Source organism: Ambystoma mexicanum, chromosome 5q (genome assembly GCF_040938575.1).
Source record: "Ambystoma mexicanum isolate Mex_15411 chromosome 5q, UKY_AmexF1_1, whole genome shotgun sequence".
NCBI classification, from domain to species: Eukaryota; Metazoa; Chordata; class Amphibia; order Caudata; family Ambystomatidae; genus Ambystoma; species Ambystoma mexicanum.
In genome coordinates this window covers 508,221,391-508,233,755 of record NC_090933.1, presented here as the reverse complement: position 1 = coordinate 508,233,755, position 12,365 = coordinate 508,221,391, and positions in this window count along the sequence as shown.

Below are 12,365 nucleotides of genomic sequence, written 5' to 3'. Positions count from 1 at the left end.
TATTTGATGTACATGTCACAGTTTTGAATCTTGAAGTTCTGTCGTGATTTTTTCATTGCATTCTGGGACTTGTAGTTTGAGTTTTAGAATGGGCGAAGTCAATTCGAAATGACAGAATGCAAAGGAAAAAATAAAGACTTAATAAGCACCATAGATTGGAGTGGGTGATGTTGGGATGTATGCATGTGCTGCCAACATATTAAGCTGGCAGACACTAAGTGCTACGTAAAATGGTCTGAAGATCTATTTTATCAACATATCCTCTATTTTTATGAAACAGTGACACAGTGCTGATATGCATGCACAAATGCCTTTTTTAATTTTCATCACATTGCTTGCAAAAAGAAACATTTTGAAGTACAGAGCATTCTAATTGTTTGCTGCTTTATGTGAGCAGGTGATGAGTGCTTCAATGCATGGAATTTGCTAGAGTGGTTAAAAAAGTGAATATGCTTATTGAGGACTTACCATGTAATAAGCTTCTCAATAAGCATATAGCCTTTTTTGGTTGTTGGGTACATGTTTTTTGGGTTTCCCCTAGGATTCTGAGCTTTGTAAATGCTGTTCCGACATCTGTCTGTGGAATCCATATCTGCCATATTGGGGCGGGGAGGGAGTAGAATATTAGGAACTTGTAGCAGATTAAAGGGCACTAGTAAAAACATATGAAATTTACTGAAAAACTTTGTTAAAGAGATGTTAAGGTGCACTAACAAAAACTCATTAAATTCACTCAGAAATGTTGTTAAAGGGATGTTATGGTTAAGTTGCAGTACAACCCATGAATTCAGTGAAAAAACGTTGTTAAAGGGACGTTATGGTTACAAGCTATGAGCCTTCACAATATTCTGGGACCCCCCATATAATTTTGTTCCCTCTTGTCAAAACAGCACCATACTCTTCACAACCATTCAGAATCAGGTCTAGAATGTAATTCCAAAATTTCATTCAGTTTCATTGAGTGGCGCCAAAGTTATAAGGCATCCAAAAATTGCTTTTCACCAACATTGTAATGCACAAATAAGCATAGATACCCCTGAACATCTAAAATGTTTGCGAATGTCACAGGACTGCCTCTGACTGTTCGTGGACATCGGAGAATAAAAACGCCAGTTTTTTGGCTTTTTAAGGCACTATTCTATCCCATCCTCATCACCCCTCACCTCCCCAGAGATTGTTTCATTAGTTTGACAAGTGCAATGTTGTGTTTTTTAATATGTTTTTACTGTGATGTCCGCGGACACCAGCGGATGTCTGCTAATCCGACACGCTGGGCGTTTCCAAAAATCTGACGCACCTCACATTTTCTATTGACCAATCAGCGGGAGCGTCCGATGTCCGCGCACATCATGTCACCCTTTAGACCAATCGGAGGCCCGTTCGCAGACTGAACAGGGAAATGAGTCCACGGACCGAATCCAGATATCACACATTTTTTTTACCTACTTTTTGGTCGTTTAAAAAAAAAACATCTGGACGGATTTACACCAAATTTACAAAAGCACGCTTTTAGGGATTAAGCAACTGTTCCTGCTGCAAATTTTGTGAAAATCCATCTAGCGGTTTGGGCTGTAGACGTGAGAAAAATAGTTTTTCTATCACGTCTATGGGAAAAACCATACGTTTTGGGTCCCCCCTATAACTTTGCCTCCCCTTGACGAAACCTCACCAAACTTCGCATGATCAATCTGACGGGTCCATATACTTTCTATGCAATGTTTTTTGAGGATTCGTTCAGAGGGGGGGGTGAAGCTATAAGCCGACCAAAAAAGTGCTCTTCCTACGGGTTGAGCAACTTAACCATAACTACAGGGCCGCTACCACAGGCCCTGTAGTATACATACAAATATTACATAATATTACATATACATATATATACACATATGTCACAACTGTTAAACATTTTCTTAAACTAAAAAAAACACATTTACACATTCAGCCAGTCTGATCATTTGCTGGTTTTCTTTTTCTTTTCTTAAATGCATTGTCTAGAGAATCAACATCATCGGTCAGGGTTTTGACATCAGAGTCTTAGGTTTCAACCATCTCACGATGTCTCATATTTTCCACCAAGGTGGCGGGTATGTTTAAATCGGCAGTTGCCTGCCTAAACAGCTTCCAGCCTCTATCTTTTTTTGTATCTTCCAAAGGCCTGAGGATTGGTAATTCTGCGAACTAGATCGTGGACGTTTAAACCGTTGACAACCGTTCCTTTATAAACAAATTCCCCCGTGTTGTTCCATGTTGCCACACCCTTTTCACTCCCCATTTTGTTCAGCAAGAGTTCCACATTTTTACAATAGTGGGGGTCAATGGTGTCCAGAATTTCTACCACAACAGGATCTAAAACAGGGGCCGGTTTGGGTGGTTTGGCGAGACTTGCAGGTCTTCAAGAGCATGTACAGCATTAGTTTATTCTTCTCATTTTTGGCTTTCTAAAGTATGTTATGTATTTTTGGAGAATAGTTGAATAGCTGGTCATCTTGTCATCATCTGATAAATCATGACGTCTAAGGATCTATTGCATTTCAGAGTTGAACTTTAGGGTGGCTGCTTTTTTCAAATATAATTTTCTGGGTACTCAAACCATCCAGCTGGCATTTGTTAACAAAATACATCTTTTGGCTGTACTCCATTAACCACCCCATACATTTCTGGTGATCAAAGGCAAAGCAAAACCTCGTAGCGATCCTCTGAAACCCACAGATTGTTTTAAAAGTTTTCTTTTCACTTTTAGGAATGCCCTCTTGTTAACCAGTTTTTTGAGGATGTGATTTCTTCTTTTTTAAGGCTTCTGTTGGGTGTTCAGTGAATTGTTTGCCTTTATGGAATTGAAGGCAATCTCACCTATAGCCAACACTAGATCATCAGAAGCTGATCACAGAAAGGCTTTTTGTTGTTGTGGTGGTGCTTCTAATAGCATTTTAAGGAGAGCAAAGTTCCTACGTATACATACTGTCAGGCTGGCTGGTTGGTGGCACTAAGGAGGGTCAATGGTATCCAGAACTTCTACAACGGGATCTAAAACGGGCAGATGTAGGTGATTTGGTGAGACTGGCAGGATCTTTGGGGGCATGTACAGTGTTAGTTTATTCTTCTCATTTACAGCTTTCAAAAGTATGTTAAGTATTTTTGGAGAATAGTTGAATAGCGGGTCATCTTGTTGTAGTCTGATGAATCATGACGTCTTAGGCTATATTGCATTTCAGAGTTGAACCTTAGGGTGGCTGATTTTTTCGAATATCAGTTTCTTTGTGGTTCTGGGTACTCAAACCATCCAGCTGGCGTTTGTCAACAAAATGCATCTTTTGGCTGTACTCCATTAACCACCCCATACATTTCTAGTGCTCAGAGGCAAACTAAAACCTAGTAGCGATCCTATGAAACCCACAGATTGTTTTAAAAGTTTTCTTTTCCCTTTTAGGGATGCCCTCTTGTTACCCAGTTTCTTGAGGATGCGATTGCTTCTTTTTTAATGCTTCTGACGGGTGGTCAGTGGAATGTTCCCTTTTATGGTGTTGAAGGCAATCTCACCTGTAGCCAATACTAGATCATCAGAAGCTGAACAGAGAATGGCCTTTCGTTGTTGTGGTGGTGCTGCAACTAGCATTTTAAGGAGAGCAAAGTTTCTACGTATACATGCCATCATGCTGGCTGATTGGTGGTAATAATGAGGAAAGATTTTATTAGCAGGGTTTTCTGGGAGTCTATTATATGTAAACCACAGGTAGATCAGGTGGGAAAAGACTGGTACGCAGTCAGTAGTCCTCCAAGGTGCTTGTTTTTAAATCCACCAATAGGTAACCATAAAGATTCAGGGTAGTGTCTTCAAAAGAATCCATGAAATATCTGGTGTTACCCAGGCACTTCTGTCTTGCTAGAACAGCAAGCTGTTGTTTATCTCCATGTTTCTTAAACAGCACTATATAACTGGCATTTAATGTTATGGTGCAGTTGCCCTTTCCCCTGTAGAATAAATTCTGAACAATGTAATACATGCTCTGTTACGAGGGTGCAAATACTGAGTGAATGCTTTTTCCAGTTCCAGTTCGGCCCTATGCCCACCCTCCATCATCAAATCATCTACGATGATCATATGTACATGGTCCCGGGGTAGTAAACGATTGTCATTCAGGGAATCTGGTAAGCATTCCACAAATTTCAGATGAGGTAGATTAGCAGACAACTCATAATACAGGGGTTGCGATCAAGCGTAGAACAACACAATGTTATTTGGCATCCTCTTCATAACCGTGGGGCATTTTCTAAAAGCTGTTTAATAAAATAGCTTGTACTGCAGCTGGAAGGGCATGCTAATACACATGCAAAAGGGTGTTGTAACCTTGTGTCCATCGTACGCAATGCTCCCTTTTTAATAGCCACAGGGTAATGTCTTGTAATCATCTGTGTGCACACGCTTATCAAATACTACCCTCAATGTTTTTTGTAGCTTTTGGATACTAATTTCCAATCCTTTTTTCTCACACACTATGGAGGGCTGCTGTACCACAATAGGTTTGGTTGTCTTTTTTAATGAGTACCCCTGCACCATCTCCTTCAAACTATCAAAACGGATTTTCATACTGTTAATAACATTCAGAGTGATGTCTTTTATCTTCACACAGACCGCCTCAGTGGATGTCAGATATGAATAGGTTTTGGGACCTGCAGAAACAAATTTTACAATGTGTTCACCCAGAACTAATTCACTTGTTAAATTACCCAGATAATCACCGAATGGGGGGGTTATCCTCACCCGGTGCACTGACAAAGATGACAGAGTCTGTATCATAGGGAGGGCATCCATTACGTTGTACAACTCCAAACGGGCATGGGCAGTTGTGAACCAGGCAATGAAAATGTTAGTTTTGTTGGAACATGCCAGGTATAAGGCACACAGTTTCTTCATATATGAACTGTAAACTTGAAATGTCCTAACCCACGTCAAAAAAATGAAGCGGTCAGTTTGTCAGGGTTGGCTATGATCATTTTGTTTGGGAAATTGGTTCTCTGTGCTAATTTACCCCACATGGAATTTAAACATAGTTGAGCTGATGCCTGGAGGGGTTATTTCCAATGAATTTGGGTCTCAACCATATCCCCTGATGTTTGTAATACTCGTCTATGTAACACTGTCAGGAGGCAGGGTCCTTACAGGCCTCCTGTTTATCATGCAGGAAGAGGCTCATGTAACTGCAAAACAGTTTTTAAGTGACTTTCACAAAATGCCATATTTCATGAATCTTCCCCATCCAATACCCTTTCGGCAAGGCTGCTTCCACCTCAACAGTGCACCAATTACCTGTGATAGACCTCTCCTCATCACTGTGTGTGCATTTTTCAGTTTGGTTTGGCTTTGCGCAGGTCATACATAGAGGGAACATTAACTTTCCAGATACCTACTGTGGGAGCTGTGAGAAATCTGAAAGTGTCTCACCCACTAGGACCTGGGGATCTGTCATCCATATGGCCAGGATACGTCCATCGCTATTGGAAACATTTCCTGGCGGTGGACCAGTGCAGGAGGGTCACCTGGATGAGGGGTCTTCAAGGAGTGGATGTGGGACACCAAAGATGTGATGTGGGAATCCCCTTCCCTGTAACACCTTTTCCCCATCCTACCAGGTAGGATACCTAGAAGCTCAACCCCCCTCCCTTTTCCGACACACTTTCTCACAGACAGGTCATCGTGAGCGACAACGGAATAACACCAGAGCTGCATAACTGACATGTCCCAACACAAGGGTCAGGCAGAGTCAGGCAATTGCTGCTTATTACAGACACCTGACTACCATCACACTTCCCCACATGGATAAAAGGCAGAGCATGAAAGCACACTCTGAGCATGAGGAAGCAGCAATTCCGAGATGGCAGTTTAAACCGAGGAGAAAGGCACCAAGACCACAGAGGGCTGCAAGGAGGGAACTACCCTTGACCTTTTCGGGGAAGAACAGTGACTTTCAAGAGGCCTCGAGGAAAAAAAACATAAGATCGGGAATTGCAGATGAAAAGCAGTGCAGTGCGTGTCGAAGGTACACAGGCCCTCCCCCGTTGATAGCCAAGGCGGGGAAAAGCGATTGCAGCTGTGTTACTGTCCTTGGCTCTGACAACAAAGCAACGCCAATGAATTCAGCACAGCCGGTGAGTTGGATAGAATGATAGCAGACCAAACTGTGTTACACTGAAGGTTGCAAGCGGCAACATTGTATGAGGAAAGTTGACTCGTATTTGATTTAACTTTTGAAACCGAAATAGGTACCAGATACAAAGTGGTCCGGTGCCACGTGGGTGCTCACTTGAAGGTCTCTGTTTGACGCCCCCCTGAGGGGGGAAGAATTATTGAACAGTGAAATCGAAGTGGTCCTGCAGCGGATTATGTTGAATCCTGCACACATTGAGATGGAGGGTTGACAAATATGCAGCATTACCCAGCCAGTCTATCAGATCATCAATATGATGCATGGGGTAAGCATCAAAAGCAGAAATGGCATTCAATTTACAGAAATCTATACAGAATCTCCAACGTCCATCCAGTTTAGCCACCAATACAATAGGGGAAGACCAAGGGCTAATAAAAGGTTACATGATGTTAGCCTCTAGCATGGTTTTAACTTCCCGAATTATGACTTCTTTCCTGGCCTCAGGTAACCGGTACAGTTTTAGATGTACAACTTTATCTATGGGAGTGCGGATATGATGATAAACATCCTTCACTTTTCCAGGTGTTTCCCGGAATACATCTGTATATTGTCTTATAAGTTCATATATGTACTGTTTCTGATTATTATTGAGGTCAGATGAAATTAGGGCCTTACTTTATGTTTCCTCAGGTAAAAGACAAGATAATATTATGTCAGGAGACTCTGTGGGATGTTCTTTCCATTCCTATAAAAAGTTATCATGATAGATTTGTGTTTTAAGGTGATGATCAGGTTGTGAGATCTTATAATTACACAGGCCTGTTTGTTCTATTATTTCCTACGGTCCATGCCATTTGGACACAAGGTTATTTTCTGAAGTTGGTAACAAGATAAGCCCTTTTGACCTTTTCAAAAAGGATCTGAGATAACCCTTTTTAGCATAAGAGGTCTTTTGTTACTTTTGTGCCTTAATCATATGGGTCTGTACCAGAGATCTGACAACTTTCATAACCTACTGGCAGTCTGGGAGAGTGGAATAACGGCTGCCCCTCTCTCTTCCCTAGTCTCCCTCAACATATCCAGTACATCTCGAGGTTCTTGTCCATAAAGGAGTTCAAAAAGGGAACATCCATACATAAACCTGATTGTATCCTCACTCCTACTGCCCCTGGATCCTCTACTCAGGTGGCCAGGGAAAGACCATCGCTTTTGGATCCTGACCCTGGGGGTGAAGAAGCGAGGGAGGATCACCTGAGTGGAGGGCCCACAGGCGAGACATGGTATCCCGCTTTCCCTATTGACAACCAACCTAACCCTCCCCCGGGCTTTATAGGCTACTGTTAAATCTCTCCACTCATTTCCCCACATTTGACCTCTAACAGTATTCAGACGAGGAAGAGGCGACTAAGAGTAATGAACACTAAAAACATATTTCACCACTCTAGTATTGGGACGAGGAAGATGCCGGCAGAGTAATATGAAGGTCAGACATGTCCCTTTAATTATAGTCAAGCAACCCGAATTGAGAATCCACACCTGCAACCTGTCAAGGCGTTGCAGGTGTATAAGGGGATACCAGTGAAGAAGCATAGCAGGAAGATGGAATACTGCAGCACACTGTTAGAATAAGGAGGAGATGCCGAGACAGCGATCCCGTGCAAGTGAATTTGTGTCTTGAGTTTGTTTTACGGGTTTATGCTCTTAACTGCAGAGGTCGTGCACTTGAAGGCAATACCATGGCGGACCATGTTAACTTTATTGAGGACTTCAGAGAAGGCTTGTTGGCTGCGTGTGCTAAAGGAACACTGAGGTGTCATAGGGGCAGAGAGGCCCATCATTAGAGTGACAGAGCAGCAGGAGGCTGCATATGGACAGAGGTTGCGCAGTGGAAAGCGGTGCCGCGAAGAACTGTTTTCCTAGAGACTCTGAAGAGTGCTCCTTAACCCCGAAGTGTAGTAAACCTTCAGAGTATCTGAGGGGCAGACTGAATCCCTGTTGTGAAGCCAGAAGCAGTGGAAGTCAGATTTAAGGTTCAGCGTGTCAGCAGAACACTTAATTAAAGCCGGTGAGTTTCAGCAATCCTAGAAACACTGGATTACTGTACACGCAAACGCTTCTCTCTAATGCAACAGTAGCAGTGGAACATAGAATAAAAGCATTATTAAATCTATCATCATTGGAAAAACTGTACGTGAACAGAATGTACGCAAGCAGAAACAAAGTAACAGTCCATTGTACAGTTGATTAAATCTACCGGCAAGTCGCGTGCAGAAACAAAGCTGATTTATGCATATTGAATACCGAACTGAATGAAACCTTGAAACAAAGTGAAACTACACACATTGAATGTTACTTTTAATGAAACTTTCTGGGTAAAGCTAATAGTTGATGAAAGCTAAAAGGGAAAATGCCCCTTTGAAAGTACTTTGTTTACAGTTACACTGAAGTATGTTCATGCGCCCAAAGACCGAAAAGGAAGACAAATGACCCCATTCTCGGTAATCAGTGTTTTAATGTTAACGGTAACAATTGCCCTCTGTGATGACACGTGTTTCGACGGCACTTCGTCTTTTTCAAATCAGGGCTATATACATACATCAAGTGATAGTAACAAAAGGAATTGGTGAAACATCCATATGTTCAGTCACGTAACAAATGGATCATGAAACATTGTCATTTTTAGTTAAACATGAGAATGGAATGTGAAGAAAAAAATCATGTGGCAATTATAACAATCATTGCATATATATTTGTGTGAAAAAAATATAATTGTGCACAACCCAGAGAAATAGAGTAGAGTAGAGTGGCCATTGAGGGAGGGGTAAGGGGTAGGAGGTTTGTGGGTAATCAAAAAAATAGAAAAATAATAAAGAGAAAACATGTTAATTACTGCTCTTATTGATAGATCTACATGTAACATCTTCAAATGTTGCATCCGATGTGTTAAAGTGGGTTCAATTGATGCTTACCCTGTCTTGGTTGTGTATTGGGTTCTCTTGTCAGCTTGTCATCCAGTCATGGGTTAAATCCCAACCTATTTCAAGGAGAAGTTATGTGTTGTTTGTTATTTTGTTATCTGTGATCCTGACCTGTAAGTATCCGACCCATATCGGTTCTGGGTTTCATAATATGCAGTGGCGCCTGACTCTTAGGAACTATTTTACTTATTTATAGGCATTACATGAACCGCAGTACTGGATTTGACCAAAGAAGGTTCCAAGTAATAGAATGAAGTCTAAGTTGGGGCGAGTACCGATATTTGAGATGTATTGTGTTTTAATAGGTCTGGTAGCAATGGGGCTGTCTGAAATTGGAAAAATCGTAATCAGCGCGTAGTCAATAAGGTTCGGTTTCAATTTATAGGCGCGCTCGTGTGTTAAGAAAAAAATAAAACTAAACATTTTTAATCAAATGTAATTTTGGTTTTGATAGGTCTCATGGCATTGGGGCTGTCCGAATTATGAAAAACGTAATGAGCGCGAGATAGACGTGGTTTGGTTTCAGTTTGTGTACAAGTTTCTACTTTGAAAGAAATTAAACATATAGAATCCGTTAGGTCCGCATTGTACCGCAGAGGTTCTCAGAAGTTGTCAGACTGCACGTGGTTGAGTGTGTGTCTGCTTTCCTTGAAATTATAGTTATTCCTAACTGCGGATAACCAGAAAGGTTCTTACCTCCAGTTTCCTGATGCATACGTTTCTATCCTCGTTCAGCTCTGACACCAGAGGGGAGTCTATTTTGTTTGTTTGTGTAGTCGCCTGGCAACACAGCCCTACTACTCTGTTTGTTACGGCTGCCATATTTTGGGCTAGTACCGATCTCAGATTGAGCACAAAACGTTCTTTTACTAAGGTTACATGTTCCGATCCGGTTTTTTCGATCACATTTTTTATATATAGAAAAATACCAGTGTAAGTATACATGCTGAAATCTGTCAATCTGTTTTATACGTTAGTTATTTTTGTTAATGCACAATGTTGAATATGTTTAAAATATAATATGCACTGATAGTGTCCAGTGTTAATGCACACTACTGGATATGTATGAAGTTAGAATGTGCACTAGCGATAGTTTATCCAGCCTTACACGTTGCTCATTGCTCTATTGATTTGCGTTGACTGATTTTGAACTGTGTGGCGAAAAATACTCCTTGTCGCGTAACATGATTGCAATAACTAGCTTAGTTGGTTGATCAAATCTATCTCCCTGTCATGCCTGTCAGCCCTTCTACAACGGGCACGTCTGCTTTAAATTCCAAATGCCCGGCACTACCAACCCACATGGCCTTCAGAACTGACAGGCCATTCTACACGCACTGGAGACTGTTTGGAAGGCTGCCTGGTAAGCGCCACTATTGAATAAAAGTATCACCTGCAAATGTTAACATTCTTTTTAGCACAAGCGTACCTGCCTTGTTTATGTTTGTAACACACACGGCTTCTATCACGTGATGTGTACCTAATGAGCTCTTGTGGACGTGTTACGCATTAGTCATGTGATGCGTATATAACACGACATTTCCGGTCATTCAGCGCTTCTGATCGTTTTTCATTCCGGAGTTGAAGTTGTGTTTCCTCGACTTCAGTTTTCCAGCTCCTTTCAGCTTAAAGCTAATCCCACTCCAGTTTTCTGAGCAGCTCCTGATACCGCCTCCCATCGCGGTGTCCTACCAGCTGCGACCTTTCGGAGCCGCCAGTTCCCCAGCAGGCAACCTCTTGTCTCCTCATTCCTCTGCAACAGGGGCTGTTAGCTGTTCCCAGACGGTGTCCGACTTCCCGCTCCAGTACACACAGTACCAGCTGCTTTCTTCACACGGCAGCCGACTCCGACTCCCAGCGCCAGTTTCTGTCGGAGCCATCAGCTGTTTTCCACGCAGCGTCCGACTCCCAGCACCAGCTTCTGTCGGAGGCATCAGCTGTTTTTCCACGTGGCGTCCGACTCCCAACACCAGCTTCTGTCGGAGCCATCAGCAGCTTATCCAGGCGGCACCTGGCTATCATTCCAGGTTCTTTGCTACTCAGGTGGAAATTCTCTTTTTCTGTAATATCTACTTCCATTCTTGTGCAGCTTAGAACAAGTAATTACATATTACCCAACCTGAATATTGCCGCATTACTCTGAACATACTCCTACTTCATGGTTTAGACTGGGTTATTTAAGGCTAACTGTGAGAGTAGTATACCTCGCAAATCCAAACTGTGACTACCTAAAAAAAGGGCATTTGAATTCCTATAATTGGAACTATATCCACCTGATTCCACCAACTGGTTTTCTTTGGAGAGTTGTGCATTGGACTAATGGACGCTACCCTGTATGCACCAACCCGACTCTAGTGTGGCCCTCTTTCCGCCCGGGTTAGTGTAACGCTCACCTGGCTCCCACGGAGGCGCTGATCTAATCTGGGTTGCTGTGGCCTCTTCAAGCGTGATGTGCAGAACTCGGACCACCGATTGAACAGGACCCCCAAATCTTGCTTGTCTGGCCCGTAGGAATATCCTTCTGCAGATGAGAAAGGGGATTAACTGTCTGCAGAATAGTGTGCTTGCTCCCCCCTTTCCCCCTTTGTTCTTCTCTGACTTCCTCCAAAACCCCCGATTTAAGCTCACCTTATGGTTTGGAAGGATGAACTCTCCATCCTGCTTCTGGTGCAGGGGCGCGCGTTCGTCCAGTTACTTCACTGGTTTTCAGAATGGCGCTGGCAAAATCCACTTGACTTTTTTGAGCGATACGCAGTAAGTATGAAGATTCAATAGTTCAAGTGTGAGCCTCTTTTTATGTTGTCTTCCTAACCTGTGATCTGTCCTTTATTTCAGGTGCAGAACGAAGGCGATGCGTTGAGGGGTTAAATTGCCGATGGTAAAATCAGGTGAGTTAGTGATGAGGGCGACCCCTCTAAATGTCTTTATAATTCCCCAGTAATGTCTTTTGTCCTTTCCCCATAGGGGCCGGGGTGCGGTACCTGCCAACGAAGCGGCGCCGACCCAAAATGTGGAATGGTTCACCAAGAAAAGCCGGTAAGTATTATGGCTGAAAATTCGTCTTTCCTCCTGTGTTCCCTCTGCTCACCTTTTGTCTCTTCTTCTCTCCCCTAGGTGCAGAGATGTGGCGACCGGTGCTGACAGCCGCGATGGAGCCGGGAGATGTCTCGAGGACAGGTGAGTGAAGCGCGGCGCTGCAGCGAGCAACGCGATGCTTTTAAATGGAAGTCTTTCTTCAAGAATGCTG